The following is a 20,368-nucleotide window of genomic DNA, read 5'->3' on the forward strand; positions in this document are numbered from 1 at the left end:
AGAGAGAGATAGAGAGAGAAAGGAGGGAGGGAGGGTGGGAGGGAGGGAGGTAATGGCAGAATACAAAATCTTGGAAGTCAATATGGACCGCCTTTGAGGTCCACAGGGGCTGAAAATGGAGCTGGGTCACACTGGAGGGGTTTTGACCCTGAATATGTGAAGCTTGATCTGTAATAGCTGAAATTTTAAAAGAGGCAGCACAATCATATATATTGTATGTAACTTAAAATAAAATGTTATGTAGTGAGTGGGTCCCCACAAGCTGAGGATTGGGCAGGATGGGGAGTACTGAGGGGGTGCCATCTGAAACTTGGGATCCTAAACTTCCCGTTCTGTCCTCAGTATGTTCTAGGTTGGAGGCTGTCCCGCACCCTGGGCAGGAAGATGGAGGCCGCAAAGAAGACAAAAATGCCACTGGAGTCGATCAGCTCTAGGCTTCAACTTGTTAAGAAAAGCAGGAAATATGTACCAGAGTACAAGCAGTCTCTGAAGATGATTGGACAAGGCAAAGTGGAACTTGCCATCTTCAACAACTGCCTGGCTCTGAGGAAATCTGAAATAGAGTATTAGGTCATGATGGCCAAAACTGGTGTCCATCACTACAGTGGCAGTCACTGTGAATTGGGCACAGTATGTGGAAAATATTAGAGCATGCCCACTTTCTATCATTGAGCCAGGTGATTCTGATATTATTAGAAGCATCCAGAACAGACAGGTGAAAAGCAAATCATGCAATATTTTCTTTAATAAATCATGCCAGAACTTGTTTTAAAAAGATGCAAACATAGGCTTGCAAAAGGACAAGATGCAAATTTGTCCAAAATGTTTTATAATGGTGAGGCTGTGATAAATAGCGGTTTTCTTCTTTGTCCATTTCTTCATTTAAAACTTTGTAATTCATGTATCTGTTTTGTGAGGCAAAGGGAAACACACACAGAGGGAGAGAGAGGTGGGGAAAAACAGAGAGAGAGGGAGGGAGGGAGGGAGGGAGGGAGGGAGAAAGAGAGAGAGAGAGGGAGGGAGGGAGGGAGAAAGAGAGAGAGACAGAGAGGGAGGGAGGGAGGGAGGAAGAAAGAGAGACAGAGAGAGACTGCACATTTTTTGGTCTACTTCCCAAATGCCTGGGTGCCAAAAACATGATCTAGGATTCCCACATGGGTGGCAGGGACCCACGCATACCTGAGCCATCACCTGCTGCCTCCCAGGGTGTGCATTGGCAGGAAGCTGGAATCAGGAGCAGAGCAGTCTCTCTGCTATGGAACATGGACATTCCAGGTGGCATATTAAGTGCTGTGCCAATTGCCTGCTCCAATTTCTGTTTACTGTAAGACAAATAATCACTCTGTCTCCACATCTCATTGCTTTATACATCTCCCTTCATGCTCTGAAGTAATCACTGAAGTATCAGCCACCCAAGTTTGAGCCCAACTTCCAGGGCCTGGGGAGATGACTTCAAACTCAAAAGGGTGGCTTCTTCCTGGCTGCTCCTGGGAAGGTCAGGTGGTCTCACTGGTGTTCTGCCCTCCTCCCACAAGATCATCAAACAAGAGTACCAACATTTTATCATTAAAAGCTAAAGCCCACTAGTTTCGGTGTTTGATACCTTGTGGCAGGGTAGAGCTGAATGGGAGCCAGGCTGAACTAATGGCGTCTAAGTCTTCGGAACCCGGGAAGGGAATCCTCCACAGCAGAATGCCAACCTGCATCTCTTAATTGCCTCAGCTCCTGATAAATTGGCTCTTTCCTCTTTTGAATTCCTTTGTTGCAGCGGAGTTAAAATTCATGAGCGTCCAATGCCTGGGAATACTTATTCCACTGCTGCTATTTTTCAGAGCCAAGCTGGCCAACATCTCAAAGAGTCGGAGGTCTGTTGGGCCATCTGTTACATCACAGTCAACAATCTCGAGAATCTCGGGAAGCAGGGATGGCAAGAGTGAGGATGATGAGGCATTTAAACAGAACAGATTGCTGCCTTGCTTACAAGAAAAAAAAAAAGAGAGAGATAATATGCTTTGATGGAAGCGGAGACAAGCTTTATTAGCATAGGGAACAAAACAAACGTTAAAAAATGGCACCAATAAAGCTGACAGTCTAAAGAGGCTTGGTGACAAACCCCATGTTGAATTGTAGGTCACAGAGGCCTCAAATGTGACAGGGAGACATGCACACACAAACAACATGCAATGTGTGCGCTCACACATGGACATGCATATGAGAGAAACCACTGAAAATTACTGCTTTATTACTACAAGCCTGTACTTGAATTTCAAATCCTGCTGGCCTGGGAAAGGCACTTTGCCTGAACCATCATCACCGCAAAGAGGTTCGTTATGGGGTGCAAGGAGTCAGGGCCTTTTTTGACTATTTCAACAAAGCGCAGTCCTCACATTTGCCTAGCAAACCCTGAAGTTCCCTGATTTAGCTGCCTGTCAGCTTTGTAATCTTTCCTGGTACATGTCAGATTTGAGTAGTGAACTATAGTATTCAGTCTGAGAAATACTGTTTCGAAGGGTAGAGGAATGAAACTAGAGAAAAGAGAGAATTAAAAAGGGAAGGGATCAGGACAATTGGGAAAGAGAAGAAATAGTGAAAGGAAGATAAAGTCTGGGGAAGGCATAATGTCAGAACAGTCACAAAACATATAGCAACAACAAAATATTTTAAAAGCCAAAAAAAATATTTTAAAAGCCAACCAATTGGAAAGCATATACTGAAATCTTTTTAATGGTGTTCAGGCTGAACTATTTAGGAGAAAATGAACTAATATCAGCAACTGACTCAAATGCATCTAAAAATAAAATGGCTTGATGGATCGATGAAGGGATCCATTTATAATAAAAATATAGGTAAATGCTACTTGTAGAATCTGGATGGTATGCACCCTAGAATTCCTTCAGCTTGTCTCTATTTTCAAAATTTCCACAATAAAATCTTGCAAAAAGAGAAATGATCATTGTTATAGCTCCAAAAAATGAAAATAGATTGAACACTAAAATTTAAAAATCCTATATTTTTTAAATGTCTAATTACCATTTTAATTTGCATTTTCCTTTCCCATAACACTGTTTCCAACTATGTAGCTCAAAATAGAAATGAAAGAGACAGGTTAAAGAATGCGATTACCAAATTTGAGTGCCTAGTTCTGCTGTTGCTATATTATTTCATTGATATTATTTTCTTGTTGTTTTCAATGAACTAAAATTAATGAGATCAGTGGAAACAATAATTGGGAAAACATCTGCCCAAAATAGACTTTGTTGTGACTTCTCACCACTGGACTGTATCTGAGGTGAATGAGACAAATTCTTAACCCCTTCTCTAGACTCTTAGGCTCTTCTGGCAAATAATCACTTACAGATTTAAACAAAACTAAAAGCAGACATTTCAGGGTGCTAATTTTTAACACTTTTGGCAAATTTTATCCTTGTCAAGAAAAGATAATTGTATCTGGATTAGTTTTCTTGCGAACTGTCATTGGCTGTAAATAACTAAACTTAGTAGATTGTTTTCATTGAGGGACTGGCTCAAAACCGAAGATTGGTGTGCACCAGAGGGAGAGAGAATGCAAATTATTATCTCTAAAACTTCCACTTTATCCATCTCATTTAATAAAATTATTAAATTATACGTTGGATTCAGTGATGGTAGAAATTAGAAGAAAAGGAAATGCAAAGGACAGTGGTTGCTGTGCAAACAAATCTGCAACTTCCGTGTGCATTTGTGTGAATGTGTCCCAGAAAGGAATTAATCTCCATGCTCAGGCCATTTTACACTGAACTCAACACATGCAGCAAACCTTTTTTCTTTTTTTTTTTTTTTTTTTTTTTTTTTTTTTAAACTTTTATTTAATGCATATAATTTTCCAAAGTACGACTTATGGATTACAATGGCTTCCCCCCCATACCATCCCTCCCACCCACAACCCTCCCCTTTCCCACTCCCTCTCCCCTTCCATTCACATCATGATTCATTTTCGATTATCTCGATATACAGAAGATCAGCTTAGTATACATTAAGTATGGATTTCAACAGTTCAGCAAACCTTTTTTCAATGACAACTAGTTTACAGCAGAATCCAAAATATATATATTCTAATAAGTCCATTTAATGTGTTCAGATCAAGTTTTTAAGTACCAGGCATTGGATTTTGAAAGAAAACATATGCAATTCCATTTAGTAGACTAAACTCCCTCCTGGGGAAGCCTCACGGCTCAGAACATGAAAACACAGAAGGGGGCAGGTTAGAGGCTCAGGGTGGTTCAAAAATACGTGTCTGTGATCAGCACATTTTACACTGGGACGTGACAGGCAAAAAGGTTATTGTCTGCAAGTTTTCACCCTAGGGGATAAAAAGGAGAGGGAAAAAAATGGGAAAGTATTTGAGCAACTTTCTGCCTTTGAACAAGCAAGTGCAGAATAGTAGACACCATGGGGTGTCCTCTTTTCCAAGCCAGCAATAGCGGTTTCAACGCCCTGACCCATGAAAGGACACATTGGGAGTTCAGTGCACAACAAATGGCTGGTTTGGGGAATCTAGAATTGGAAAATTACTGGGTAGAGGTAGACACAATTTATAAAAGTAAAATAAGTCAGATAACCTGGAGGAGACCAGCTTCTTTGATATTGGTTTGCCTTTGGGACCATATCTGGTCCTTGTCATTCCCCTTTCTTGGAGTCGCATTCCAATCGTGAGCAGTCGGTGGACACCAGGAATCCAGGACAGTAGGAACCAGGCAGACCCAGGAGCCTGAGAAATCTGCTCTGTGAGGGGCAGAAACTTGGCCCCCAGCTGCCACAGTGTTTCTGCAGACGAAATGCAGACTTTCAGAGTCCTATCGGATTTATATGAGAACAATGGAAATTCACCCTTTGTTTTGTAGCAAGTACCTCTAAAGACCTGAAGCTCCAAATAGTGCCCACAAAGTCTATCTCAGATAAGAAGACTTTGTAGAATCTTTCTGATGAAATAACAGAAATATTTGAGGGAATTTTTATAGAATGATAATCCATGAAACAAACAAATACTGGGTAAGAAATAGATTGCCAAGGTTAGGAATTCCAGCTCTGCCATTTGCTACTTGTATGCATTGAGCTGCTAGGTTCTTATATTTCTGGTCTCATATTCCTAATCTGTGAAATGATGATAATCATCATATGCTACCACTAGTCATCCTCATTATTGTTATTGCTACAGGGTCATCGTGAGAATCCAGTAAGACAACCAAGTATAGCATGTACCATAGTGCTTCACAGATATCGAGTGCTTATTAGCTATTTAATGACTTAATTACTACTATGTTGATCATTATTATGCTCCAGGTCAGAAAGAAAATATAAACTTAAGACAATATTATTGAGAGATTGAAAATTGGCTAAAGCATTTTGAACATGAATTTTTTGAGCTTAGTTTGAAATGCTTTTCATTTAGTTACTTTGGCTTCATTCTGTTAACAGAAAAAAAATGAGGAAGAGGAGAAAGACAAGAAGAGAAGGGAAACATAAATCTTCATTTTCAAGCAATCTTGGCTCTAAATACAAAGCCTTTATTTCTCCAGAGATTTGTGGCTATTTGCAGTCGCCTTAGCAAGAGCAAGGAAAGTACCTTGGAATTTTTTCCACTTTAAGTCATATTTGAAGTGCATAAGGTAAGTCCCTTAACGAAAAACGAGATAGCATGGTGGTAGAGAGTACAATTTCTGATTTAGTAATGGGTTAGGCGATGCTGGTATCAACTTTCTTTCATCACTAAAAGGCAGTTAAAAAAATCTTCCAAAATAGATGCATCACATTTCATGTATTCCTTATAATGCTCAACAAAGGTTTTATTATGTAGTGATATAATGTTAAAGGGTGAAGGAGAAATTAACCTTCACAACTTTAAAAACATCATCTTTTATATTTGCATGCAGTTGGATTCTTTAGCTGTGAGCAAAAGAGTCTGTTTTTGTCAACTTATCAGAAAAGAATTTTTTGGAAGGATAAAGGGACTGCTTAGAAATACTGGACTTAGAAAAAATAAGAACCATGGGGACTTTGGAGAGCTAAACTCTAAAAAGGACATCATTGCTGTATAAGATGCATGATTGACAACCATCTCCATATCATGTCCTTCCATGAAGATCCAAAATCCCAGAACAGCATAATTAATTAGTCAAGGCTTAGTCATGTGATCCATCCCTGGCTGTGTTGGGCTATGCTATCTTCAGCAGGCACCATCTCTTCCTGTGACTGCACTCAATAGGGGATTATCCAGAAAAGCAATCAGAATGTTTTGGGAGTTAGTACTATTATTTGTTGTAATAGCAAAGCCATCCTTGAGTTACATGTTACCTAGAAGACAAATACACTATTGGACAGCCAAATAAATAAAAGTCAAAACATTCCTATATTGCACTTTTAAAAACCTTTAAAAAATTAAGAATTAACTTTATTATTTCCAAAATGCTACTGTTGATCTCCAATTATGGATGACTTGAATGATTTAATTTGCTTTCTGTCTGATTCAGTCTTTATGTAATTGACATATAACTAAAACATAATGCAAGTTCTTTATAAAGGTTTTTTTTTTTAATTAAAATTGTAGGGTAGCAGGTATTTATCAAAATGGTTAAGATGCCTACATCCCATATCAAAATTCCTGGATCAATTCCAGGCTCCAACTCCTGATTCCAGCTTCCTACCAATGCAGACTCTGGGAATCTGTAGTGATGTTCAAGTGATAGATGCCTGCCACCCAAGTGGGAGACCTGGATTGAGTTCCTGGATCCCAGCTCCTGTTCCAGCAAGTACTGGCCATTGCAAACATTTGGCAGTGAATGAGAGGCATGAAAGACTCTCTCTCTCTCTCTCTCTCTCTCTCTCTCTCTCTTTCAATGTCCCTTTCCCCCCCCCATAAGAAAATAAAAGAAATAAAAGAAAAAAACAGGTTAGATTTGCATAAATGAACATGCGGAGGCAAGACCAGTATCACAGATGCCATTTCAGACAGTGTGCTTTGAAGCTCTTTTTTTAAAGGAAAAATCAATGCCTTTTTACAGGTTTGAAGACATCTTTATATATCCATAAAACAGAGAAGAATGTTTTTCCTTGACTTGTTCATATCATATGGCTGAGACATATTTTTCAACCTTTATCTGCCAATTCTAGTTTTCATAAACTTTGGGGTGCCAGAAGATGCTGAGTTTCATTTGGTCTTGGGTAGAAGATGAGAAGAATTTGACATCTTGGTAGATTCATGGAAAGCCCACCGAGGCACCTGCAATGCTTCACCCTAAATGCCTGGATGTGAGCACACGAGATAAAGTGACAAGCAAAGTGGTCCAGGCCCTTCCTTCTAGAACAAAGACTGGCTCAGGGAGCACACTTCAGAGGGTCTCTAAAGATGTAAAAGATGCACTTATCAAGGGCGGCGCAGGATGAATTGTTTAAACGAAGTCTTCTTCATAGTAGTTCCTGTAAATGAGACCCATAATGGATGCTGGAAAGCAAGTACTGATGTGTTTCTCTGTGTGGTGGTCAAAATTAAACCTCATAGGAGAAAACTGTCTTGGCCTACATCTTTTCTTCTTTCTCAGCTTCTAGTCTTCACTTTTCCAAACAGTTATTTTCTACATCAGATGTCTAATAAGAACTTTCAGGTCAATATGAAGAAAAAAGCTTTGTAACATGAAGACCTAGCTTTATGCCGAATTAAAGTCTGGGCATTTACAGTGAATGAGTCATTTTCTGTACAGAAACCCATGGCTATGACCTAGGGGCCATGCAAAGGTTATTATCATTGTTATTTTTATTATTGTTCTTTCTAATGAAACTTTTCCTATTTTTTTTTTTGTTCTTTGTGTCTCAAAATTGAATGCAACCCAAAGGCTTCACCACCGGTTCCTTCCCTTTCTGCAGTGCACAGCAGTAACTACTGCACAAAGTGCACTCTGTAAAGTGGCGATTGTGCTGGCCTGATGCTGGCTTGGAATGTTGGTACAGTACATGTCATCATGTTTGGTTCCCTGGCCCCTTTCTCTGTCTTGGCTTTGAAAAACCTTGTTCAGCCATTACGAGAGAGAACAAAACACCCAGCAAAATGGGAGGAAAGATTGCAGGGAAGTCTGTTTACTCAAGGCTCATGGACCAGCAATCAAAATAGCCTGACTAACTCTGTGGTTTAGCTTTTCTTAGAGTGGAAAACACAGGACAAAGCTGGTGGGGAACAATGGAAGAAATAAATGCTGGTAGCATCTCCTCCCTTTTTTATTAGTCACACAAAAGAGAACCACTGGATTTTAAAAGGACAAGCACAGATGGCAGAATCATATCATTTTCTATGTATTATTGGTGGGTGACAATAACACAGGTGGAAAAATGAATTTGCTTCATTCAGTGAAAGCAAACAATATAGACTTGTTGAATGGGTACCTCATTGTGGTATACCAGGGCCATGATCATGTTTATGTGTGGATCTGCTAGAAGTCCAGTAACTTTAGGTTTTTCAACTAAATGGCCTTCCTCATTAATAAAGGTTATGTCTGTATTTGTCACTACAGGACTAGATCGAGAGTTAAGTCCCTGAATTTAACTACAGTGTTACCAATCTCAGAACAAAGTATGTTTTGCTTTAATCCAAGACCTGTCCTAACAGGTTTTTAAAGTCCTTATTTACAATCTTAATGTGCCTTGGTCTTATTCTGCCACTACTGTACTAACAGGAACACCTAGTTGGAAATTCTCAACAAATCCTACTTTATTTACAATTAAATGCTTTTTGTTCCCTAAAATACTTTTTAATTTACTACCCTTGTTTGAAATATTAGAATATTTTTGAAGAATGTGGATAAAGATGGCACTTTTCTTTTGATGGTTAGATTTACATCACATGGGGCTATTTCAATTTCTTCCTTTATCCCTATAGACTAGTCTCTGAGTCTATAGACCTAGAGTGAGCATAAGCTAAATGAGGCTCATCCTAGCTTCTAGGATTTTACCTGCAGCCATGAATGGTAAAGCTCTTAATGAAATATCTTGGAATAACTGAAAAATGAAATTGGCATTAGTTACATATCATCTCAGTACTTCTTTATCTCTGTAGTATAGGTGGGAGTAGATAATAGTTTCACTTTCCACAGAGAAAACTATACACAGATTGGTTAAGTATTAGAAAAAAATCTTGTTCTGTCTTGTACCTGTTGAAATCTGGGCTAAGAAAACTCTAGAACAAGTTCTCTGAGTTGTTTATGCATTCAGAGAATTATTGTTCACTGGTCCATTATCAATAAGGAATTTTTATATCATAGCATTTCTCTATGCAAATTAAATTAATACTGAAAAACTTGCATTGCAATAGTTGGTGCATATCTTCTGTTCTAATTTATTCTGAAAGTCAGGTTTTCTTTGTAAGGTGGTCAGATAGACAAAATATCTAACTACTTGCTACCCAACAACATCCAATTTATGATCCAATTGAAGGGAAATAATTCTCAAAGACTAGACCTAAATTGCACCCTATTTTCATTGATTCTCAAAAGAATAGTCTTACTTTGGATTAGTTTTTTTGTAATTAGCACAACTAAAATTTTCATTCTGAATTTAAGACTGAAAAAATAGTGATTCTTAAACTGAACCCCCATCAATAACATAGTTGACAGAGGTTGCCTCAAGAGCTCCTACCATTAAAATCCATAATTTCAGGGTTTCTAGTTTAGTAAATAAAAATGAAGGATCCCCAGATAAAATTTGAATTTTAGATAAATAATGTATAATTTTTAGTGTAAGTAAATAGAAGCATGTCCCTCTTCATTCTAAAAATGCCCAAGAACTAACCTAGTCACAAAATTGAGATTCAATTTTTCATTTACTCTCTGCTCCTTTATCGGAAAAGTATTTTTAAGGTTAAAATTTTTAAGGTTAATGGTTAAAATAGTCTGTGTCTCATACACGTGTCAATAAAATATTGCTCCCTACTTTCATGAAGTACATTTCCCCATAGAATGGCTTACTATTGCACCTATATAAAAAATGTCTAGTTAGCTCAAATAAATTTATGTGAGTAAACCTAAGGAGATGAATGGTTAATCCAAAGTGTTTAGGTGCTCTTAAAATTTAGGATAATGCTATAACTTGGTAAGTGTCTGTCACTACCAACATTTTTGGGTTTGTTTGTATTTCATTTGAAAATTTATAAGAGACTATGGAGTACTTGGTCTATGTTAGGCACTGTAAAAATAAGATGATATCTCCTACTTTCAAAATCTCACAGTCACAGCTCAGTGCAGGAACGTGTCATAGTTGCTATAAAACTTCAGAACATCACCTATAAATTTGATACTACTATTTAAGAATACATGTTCCAGAAAATCCAAGTGCTTGCTTCCAAACAAGTGAGTTGATAAAATATTTTCCAAGTTAGCTTTTATTATGCACTAGCTACTGTGCTAACTCAGGCTATTCTATAATCTAAATGAATCTTCATAATTCCAAGACCTAGATGATGCTATGATTCTGTTTTTTCAAGTGAGATGCAAGGAGACAAAATCCTTTGCCCAAGCACATATATCTGTTGAATTATGGCCTAATTGTAACCTGCTATGAATCAGTGAGACCAAAATGCAGCATTGAGTCAAAGTGACTTAGTGCTTTTGTTTCACCAGGAGTAGGGCATCTATTTCTAACATAAAACATTGATATAGTCAGAATATTGTTAGGATAATATCTGATTATATCTGAATTTTTCTCTACTGAACTAAGACATGCTTACTAATTTATATACATATATAAAAGCATATATTTTGTATCATTTGCTCAAGAAGAATTAGGTGACCAAATATGATCAAATGTCATCAATCTCTTGATTCAAACTAACAATAGTAAATTAGATCTAGCTATCTTTAATAAGAATGGAACCGTAACCAGAGGATGTTTGAAAAGAATCTATAAATGCAGTTCATATCTTTTTACAATAACAATTCTTGGCAAACTAGTTATAATCTAGCAAATAATACTGTGGTAGGTATAATTCTAGGATTATCTTCAAGATTCCCATGTAATCATGTAAAAATATCAAGTTCACAAATTAATCAATATACCTAATGCAATCCCAATATAAATTCCTATAGATTTTCACTTGTGGAAAAAATTAACAGGTATTTTAAAAAATTCATATGGGAATGCAAAAGTTCAAAAAGATTCAAGAAAAATTATTTTCATGCATTGGTTAAGTACAGTAAATTGTCTTTTCAATAAATGACACTCCGCCAATTGAATATCACTACAGAAAAAAAATGTGTCTTAACTAACACTATCCACAATATCAAATTCCAGATGAATTGCAGAGTCAGTTGTAAAGGACAAAATAACACAGCATTTGCTCTTGTGGGGCTCCTGAACTCTGGTCAAACAAGTTACTTTGAGAACAAACCTGAACCTTCCATTGCTCTCTGACAACCTGTTTTAAGACGTGGCCTCTTCCTACCCACTGCACTCCTGCCATGATGTCATCCATGTGATGTGACACAGCCAACAGAGCCCTGACCGGAGCCCAGGCCAAAGGTGCTGCCTGGTCTGGAACTTTCTGAGCTTCTTTTCTCTACAAAGTTAACCTCAGGCATTTCATTTTAGTAATGAAAAATGGACTAATCAGGAGGAAATAATTTTTTTCTAGAAGACAGTAAAGGTATGCTCAGATAAAATAGAAAGTGATGTCTGGAATAATTTTTTAGCTTTTTAAAATTTAATTTTCCATTTAAAATGTAGGTTGAATTTCATTGGTTTTTTTTTATTGTGCTTTAAATTTCACAGCTGCCCGGTTGCCCCTCTTCCAGGCCAGCTCTCTGCTGTGGCCAGGGAGTGCAGTGGAGGATGGCCCAAGTCCTTGGGCCCTGCACCCCATGGGAGACCAGGAGAAGCACCTGGCTCCTGCCATTGGATCAGCGCGGTGCGCTGGCCACGGTGTGCTGGCCACGGCGGCCATTGGAGGGTGAACCAACGACAAAAGGAAGACATTTCTCTCTATCTCTCTCTCTCTCACTATCCACTCTGCCTGTCAAAAAAAAAAAAAAATTAAAAAAATAAATTTCACAACTGGAATAGAATTCACTGTCCCCAGATCATTGTCACTTGAAAAGATGCCTACTCTTGTGTTTTCTTGGTAATTTGTGACCACAGTTGGTGACCAGCATCTCTGTAACTTCACTGAGCTCAACCAGTACAAAACCTTTTATATTGTATTGTAGATATTTGTGTGGAAGCAGAACATTAGCCAGAGTACAGGCATCTGGATGTACCAGACGCTCCTCTTTGCTCTCATCTGCCTCTACCTCAGTTCAGGCCCTTTAAAATCATGCTTGGACAATGACTTCGTAAATTATTTTCTTGGCAGGAGTTTCTCCTTTTTCCAAAGCCATGGCTAAACCACAGCACCAAATGAGGAAGCACGTTGGTGTGGGTGGGTTTGGAGGGATGTGACAAGCACGTTCAATTGGCAGGGAATCTCTAACTATAGGAATATCACATTTTTGCAGTCGTTTAACGGTAAAAGGAAAAGTCTAGTGACAAATTTGTTGATTTTGGCCCTTCACTATACTTCTGTATAAACTACAAGGGCACTAATGGCAAAGGCTGTTCAAATCACACAAGATGATGAACCGATTTTGTGAGCACAGAGTAGCGGGGACTGCACAGCAGAAAAACAGCAGGGGCAGATTACAGCTACTGCTCATTGTCTGGCAGCCCTCCCCTCTCCCAGAGAGCACAGTTGGCTGCTCAGCTTACTCTGGCATATTTCTTATGAGGAATTTATTTACTCGCTGGAGTCTCATAGATGCACACATATATATCTACATAGTTCCTTTGAAACAAATTGCCTTGTTGCAATCTTCTACACCTTGCGTTTACATTTGTATTAGTGTAAATACTTTGTAATTTATTATTGATATTTATTAGTAATATTATGGTAATCAGTACTTATTAATAATAGAGGTAATTGTATCTAGTGCTACAATCTTAACTCATCCAATCTATTTGATCATAGATTAGTGCTTACCCTCTTTTGGGAAGGATAAATCTGAAAACTCATCTTTTTTCAGATCTGTGTGAATGTTTTATTGGTCAGGCCACAGTCTTTTTTGAGATTAAGAAACAAAATATGGGGCCGGTGCCATGACATAGTAGGTTAAGCATCCGCCTGTGATGCTGGCATCCCATATAGACACCAGTTCGAGTTCTGGCTGCTCCACTTCTGATCCAGCTAACTGCTAATGAGCCTGGGAAAGCAGAAGATGGCCCAAGTGCTTGGGTCCCTGCACCTGTGTGGGAGACCCAGAGGAAGTTCCTGGCTTCGAACTGGCTAAGCTCTGGCCACTGTAGCCATTTGGGGAGTAAATCAGCAGATGGAAGCCCTCTCTCTCTGTCCCTCCCTCTCTCTGTCTATAACTCTGCCTCTCAAATAAATAAATAAATCTTAAAAACAAAAAAATTTAACTTGTTCAATCCAGCCACAAAATATCTGATTGTATTGATATAAGTGAAAAACAGGCTAAATTAATGTCTGACATTGTAAGTCAGGATGATGGCTACATTTGGGGTGGTTGTGACTAGAAGGAGGCATCAGGGGACACTGTGTGTCCGGGTTCTGCAGTGTTCTTACTTTTCAGTGTGGGTGCTGATGACATGAGTGGCTCCTGATGTTAAAGCCACACTGAATAGTGTTTCCATGTGAAATTTTACATGTATATTACACTCCAATAAAGAATAAAATAAAAAATCCAATCTGTTCAAATTATTGTCTAAAAATGATTTACATAAAAATTATATATTTTAAATGATATGGAAATTTAGACATAATTTTATAAAATTATGTTTTATGTATGCTATAAAAGTTTCTTGATTCATCACTCTATCATTTGTACTAAGAGATATTTGCTTGATTATGGCTTCTTTGTTTCAACTCTATTATGTTCCAAAAAGGGTATTAAAGAAAAAAGGAAAAAGTCTTCTTATTCTGGTGACAAGAATGTCAATCATAAAAGTAGCAGCTCACATTCTTTTAACTTCTCCTATATGTCACAAGCATTGCATGTGTTGTCTCTAATACCCCCAACATCTGGTGAGATGAATTTCGCTATTTTCTTTTGCAGAAGTAACTGAGGCTCAGATACCTTAATTAATTTGCCCGAGGCCATACAGATTTTGAAGTCAGGATTGTCTCATTCTCAAACCTGTTCTTTTTGAACCACACCACATTGCCCATGCGTCTGTATTTCAGGACAGCAACAATTTGCTGAAATGTGCCATTAATGTAAAATGTGCCAGTTTACCTGCTGATCACCTGTCACTACTGGCTAAAAACTAGAAACTCATTGGCTTTCATTTCCTTTTCCTACTGAGTTCTGAGGCTGTAGCTTTAAAAAAAAAAAAAAACAACTTTATCTTCCTAAATTCTTTCAACTTAGAGCTTGGAGCATCACAATAACTTGTTTGTATTTCCATTTGAGCTTTTGATTTAAAAATAAAATATGGATTGATAGTATATGGATTTTAGATCTATATATCCTAAAACTGATTTTTTTCATCATGCATAGCAAATAAAATAATGAGAATAAATTAGGAGCAGTAGGTAATAGTGTCATGAATACAGGTAATCTTGAATCAAGGCACAAAACAGAAGACATAGATTCCATTTGACCATGGTGTGAAACACTGTGTAAGATTTATACCCCCCCCCCCCCGTAGTGGCAGGTGTTTAGCGAGTAGTTAAGATGCTGCTTGAGACACCCATATCTCATATCAGAGTGCTGGGTTCAAGTCTGAACTCCACTTCTGATTCCAGCTTCCTTTTTATGTGTGCCCTGGGAAGTAGCAGCCGATGGTTTAAGTGATTGGATTCCAGCCATCTATGTGGGAGACTCAGATTGAATTCTTGGCTCCTGGCTTTGGCCTGGGCTAGTCCAGGCTGTTGCAGACAGATGGGAAGTGAATCAGAGGATGGGAGATCTCTCTTTCTTTCTCTCCCTCTCACCCTGTCCCTCTCTCCCTCTCCCCTTCTGTCCTTCTCCCTCTCTCCCTCTCTCCATCTCCCTCTCTCTCTACCTTTCAAATAAACTTAAAACCTCCAGGAGGAAAAAAAAGATTTTTTTTCTATTTCTTTGCAAGAAGATGAAAAAATAAAGCTACTTACAGTGGACATTCAAGGAGAAAAGTACATGAAGACCAAAACCAGGCTAACATGATGGCTCTATGGACAAATATTCCTTCCTTCACCTTTTCTTTCCCCTTAGCTCTTCATCATAGTCACATTCCTTCTACTTAAGCTCCAATGTGCATGCCCACAGAGCAAGTCCCTGGCCAATGCTAGGGATGGTGTGGATTACTCTAATCCTTAATCAAAAATCCCCCATGTGCCTGCAATATACTGGAGTTCTTTGGATTGAGTTTTGAGGCGACTGTGGTGAGCCAGATGTTTTCCTGCCCTTGCCCAAGAAGCTTCCAGTTTTGTCACTAATGGATTTAGAGTCCATACCTTGCAAACCACCTTGGAGCTGACCTGAATCTATAGACTTCTCCTAGAATCCCTAGCTTTGCTTGGATTAAGCATCTTATATGGAGTCTTCCTCAAGATTTACCCACCCTCACCATCCTTTTGGTTAACAGATCAGCTGTTTCCTGCAACAAATACACTTGGCCACCCATTTAACCTTTCCTCCAGGCTCAAGCTTTTAATTTCCTTTTCACCGACCATGTGCTATGTCCATGATGGTCCCAGTTGTATCTTGGGAGTCTGTCTGAGCACATGCATCATCTCTCCAGCTCCCAAAAGGCACAGAACTGATTTTCAGTTTGTGCATGTGTAGAACACTTTATTCAGAGTTAGTTTGCAATCAATTTAGCTTAAGAAATAGTGATGATCAGCTGACTAAATACCTCTTAGACCACCCCTGTTATATCACACATCAGTCTGGCTAATCTAGAAGTGTTTCTCTGAGATGAGGCCACCTGGTAAAGTGAGAGGGCACGATTCTAGGGTGTTTACCCCATGGCAACAGATGTGTTCTCCACCGCTAAGAGTTTTCCAAGAGTGACTGATAATGAGCATTGGGATTCCCTTGTTGAAGTTAGTTCAGTGAGAAAAAGTAGTCAGGTAGTATTACTCTTTGAAATTTTTCAAAATATGTCCTGACATTAAAAATTTCTGAGGTTCCACATAGTAATAGCAATTCCTACAATATTGGAGGAGTGTGTAGAATTTGTACAGTGAAACCATCTAATGCTATCCTGTTACCAGGCTCTTCTGTTTTAGAAAGGTATCTGCTTCTCCAGAGGTTAGTGGGGAATATTTTTTTAAAAGATTTATTTATTTATTTGAAAGGCAGGGTTACAAAGAGGCAGAGAGAGAGAGAGAGAGAGAGAGAGAGAGATGTCTTCCATCTGCTGGTTCACTACCAGGTAGCTGCAATGGCCAGAGTTGTAGTGATCCAAAGCCAGGAGCGGAGCTTCTTCCAGGTCTTTCACACAGGGGCAGAGGCCCAAGGACTTGGGCCATCTTCTACTGCTTTCCCAGGCCATAGCAGAGAGCTGGATGGGAAGTGGAGCAGCCAGGCCTTGAACCAGTGCCCATATGGGATGCAGGCACTGCAGGCTGCTGCTTTACACTCTATGCCACAGCGCCGGCCCCATAAGATTGTAAACTATAATATTCCCCCAAACAAAGTAAATAATAAGCAGTAGTAAAGCTCAAGGCTGCTATATGACAGGTGTGGGATAGATTCCCTAAGAAAGAGTCCTCAAGGCTACTGGAAACACAAAACCTCTACATTTGCTCTTCATATCCCGGGCCAAGGCCATGAGATGCCCAAGCTCTGTAAAGCCTTACTGAATCCCAGCCCACAACTCCCCAAAGTCCACTCGACTCCTATCCAGCTCGTCTTCATATCTCAGATGATTCTCATCCCTATGGGGAAATAAAGTTCCAGGACTCAACTAAACTGTGACCCTGGATGAGGCAGGCTATCTTGATGTGTCAACAGAGAGGAACGGCTAAAAGTCAGATTGCCTCATTTTGTTCTGCACACACTGTGGGTTTATTTCAATCTCAACTCTGCCACTCACTCCAACAATTACACTGTGGAACCATTTGCTTAACTTCAGTGTCCTCAGCTATAAAAAGCTAGTATCAACTCTCATTGAGCTACTTTGAAAACTAAATTAGATAACCAGTATGAAATGTTGAGCTCAACCTCTGGCACACTTGGGAGTTCAGTCAATTGTCTCCCTCCACTAGATCCCAGTCTCAAAATGCGCAATGAGCATCATTCCCTCCCCGAGGAAGGCAGACTTCCCACAACTGTCCTTGCATGAATTCTGGCACTCAGAGGTTCTCTAAAGGATTCTCAAGTCTTGTGGAAAATCTTCACCTCTTAACCTCGAATCCTAAACTAGAAAAGGGATATTATGACCTCCAAAGACTGAAATATTGAAAGGTTGGCTTGGGGACATGTCCTTTTAAAGCAATTTCATTCATAGTTCCCAAATTGTATTCTAATCAACATTGGTTCTGCAATGTGCTCATCAAGTCAAACCTTCTGCTGTCAAATATATTTTTATTTTATTTTATTTTATTTTTTATCTATTTTATTTATTTGAAATGCAGAGTTACAGAGAGAGAGGGAGATACAGAGAAAGATCTTCCATTTGCTGGCTCACTCCCCAGTTGGCTGGCATTGGGCCAAGTGGAAGCCAGGAGTCAGGAGCTTTGTCCAATTCTCCCATGTGGGTGCAGGGGCCCAAGCACTTGGGCCACCCTCTTCTGCTTTCCCAGGTGTATTAGCAGGGAGTTGGATTGGAAATGGAGCATCTGGGACTGGAACCTGCACCTATATGGGATGCCAGTGCTTCAGGTGGCAGCTTAACCTGCTAAGCCACAATGCCAGCCCCTGTGATCAAATATATTTTGAAAGTACTACCTGTCTCTCCCTCTCTTGTATATTGTCATATAATGTCACATATAAATGATTCAAAAAGATTATTCAAGAAGAAACTTATTTGATTTCATCTTACATGATATTTCTGCCATTACTACAGACATGCTAATATCTTCTGGAACTTGTATTCTTAGAAAACTCTTTGGAAATGGAGGAATGTGTCAAGGTAAATGATAAATGATACTACTGAAAATACTGAACATTCCATTTTGCCAAATTCTTATAACGCATTCTTTAAAAATTGTCCTCTAATTCATATTGGACATCATTAAGTTCTGCAAAATGATGCTACCCGGCTGAATCCTTGAAGACTTGCTCAAGACATGCATACAGATGAGATGACCTCTTTGATTGTCAAAAACTTCATGTACTGATTAAGGACAACTAGCTTGAGTTTTATTTTGATTTCTTTAAAAAAAAAAGGCATCTTCCATAGAAGTCTGAAAATCGTACTGCATTCTACATCAATATGCTGTCTCCATTCACGCTCTCTTTTTGTAGTAATCTACTATAGAATCTGTTCCCACAGGTTTGGGGAAGAAAAAAAAAACCCTAATTCCCCAGCCCCCTTCCCTTTTCCCTTCTAATGCCCCAGAGCAGCTGGTAGTGTTTATTGCCCCCCCCCATGGGCTCTTTTCTATACATGGAATAAGATTGATTATCCTCATTCTAAAGTGAAGATCCAGCATGAGCCTTTGTCCTGGGTCCCCTGAGGGTGAATTTGTATCAGCGGCACTCAGTGAAGAAGCGGCACCTTTAGGGACATCAGTAGGGATAGTGGCAGTAAGGACCAAGCACGTAGGGGCCACTCCAGCCCCATCCCTGTCAACCTCTACCTTGAGATCAGCTCCCATGGGACAGGCTAACGCATCGCCAGACAATGCCGTGGAGAGAGCAGTGAGGTCCAAACCTCCCCCAGGGCCTGTTTTGCAAAGCTGGATGGAGAATGCTGTAGCCACAGCTGATGTGGCCCTTCACTCAAAGGCACCTCAATGACAACTTTGAGGGTACACAGCTGTCAAGCAGGATGTGCCCTGTGTCTGTGTGCACACACTTGCAACACCAACCAAAACTGACCTTGTGTTTCTTGGGAATCATTCTGCATGACTCCTAAGACAGGTTGCACAAACCTGGCACATCAGAAGGATCTCACCAGGCTCTAATTTTTTTTGTGTGTCACCAATTTGGCTGAAATAAAAATGCAGAGCCCCCTACAGTACTGAACAACCATTCCAGACCCAGCCAAGGTTTGGAACATAACGCAAGCTGAATGAAGCAGTGTGGAAGCAACCCAGGGAAAGTAATTGTTCTTCCTAGCAGTGAGGCTGCTTCTCTGCTTAGCATCTGAACAAGTTAATTTGGAAACATGGCCTTCTGGAAAGAAAAGGCTCTCCTCTCAGCATCCAGTGGATGCATGGGGAGAGATGTCCTTTCACCAGGTAGAAACACTAAATTATATTTGAAATCCATTTCTATTGTAGGGGGAAATCTTTTCTCTTTTCCTTAGGAGCTACTCTTTTTGCCTGGTTGCATCATTTAACACCAGTGGTCTGACTTCAGAGGTTGCGTTTTGTTCACATCAGTGTGCGGCAAAAGAGGAAGCATTGTGCTAATCAAACAAGCAGCAGTTTAATTAAAAACAGAATTGCATAAAGAAATTTGCCCTTTGCCAATTCTGGGCTTCCAGGAACTGATCTCAGCAGCATCTAAATCAGGCAAATGGGCTAAATTGATCTGGCACCGTAGAAAGAGTGCTTCAACTCGATCCAATCAATAGCAGATTGAGGTGTGATATTCCTTGAGAGGAAAGAATCAGAAATCCCACTCTTTCTGGGATAGGAGCTGGACTCCTAGGAGCACAAACAGCTCCATTTCATGTTTGGTTTACTACCTGCTAAACATCAAGGCTTTCGAGTCCTGCCCTCCAGGACGGGCATTGCTTCTGAGCAGAGGGATGGACGATAGTGGACTCACAAGGGAAGAGCCAGAGGATCCTGACCTGGACATTATGTCCTTTATTCTGTCACAGCTAGTCAAGTCCGTATTTAAGAATAGGGTTTTTTTTTTTTCTTTCATAGTACTTATTGAACTCTTTACTTAGTGTAAGGTTAACCTTATGAATATGAAGGAAATTGAAAATAGATCTTTGCAAAAATTAAGAGTGGGAGTAGGAGAGGGAAGGGTTGGAGTGTGGGTGGGAGGGAGGGTAGGGTGAGAAGTATCCTATGTTCCTAAATCTGTATATAGGAAATACATGAAATTTTTATAACTTAAATAGAATTTTTTAAAAATGAAAAAATAAATATGGTTGCATAATAAAGGGAGTCAATTTGAATTCCTAAGTCTAGTTCTTGAAAGTCATGCTCTTTCAGCTCTCCACCTTGATTTAATAAATTTCTGGATTCAAA

The 20,368-nt window shown here is 39.3% G+C and overlaps 1 protein-coding gene and 1 pseudogene across 10 annotated transcripts in view; one reads left to right on the forward strand and one right to left on the reverse strand.

The window, feature by feature from the left end:
- Nucleotides 1–747, forward strand: part of LOC127490168 (large ribosomal subunit protein eL30-like) — a 114,397-nt pseudogene extending 113,650 nt beyond the window's left edge.
- Nucleotides 748–1,603: 856 nt separating this feature from the next.
- Nucleotides 1,604–20,368, reverse strand: part of C11H12orf42 (chromosome 11 C12orf42 homolog) — a 325,319-nt gene continuing 306,554 nt past the window's right edge. For 9 of the 10 annotated variants that reach the window (XR_011380238.1, XR_011380237.1, XR_011380234.1 and 6 more), the window contains 2 exons: nucleotides 4,043–4,803; nucleotides 1,604–3,796 (listed from right to left, as the gene is read on the reverse strand). The gene's annotated coding sequence lies outside the window, so the exon portion shown is untranslated. The remainder of the gene's footprint in view (nucleotides 3,797–4,042; nucleotides 4,804–20,368) is intronic. The other variant, XR_011380233.1, reaches the window with a different exon arrangement.

This window comes from Oryctolagus cuniculus, chromosome 11, assembly GCF_964237555.1.
Source record: "Oryctolagus cuniculus chromosome 11, mOryCun1.1, whole genome shotgun sequence".
In the NCBI taxonomy this organism is placed as follows: Eukaryota; Metazoa; Chordata; class Mammalia; order Lagomorpha; family Leporidae; genus Oryctolagus; species Oryctolagus cuniculus.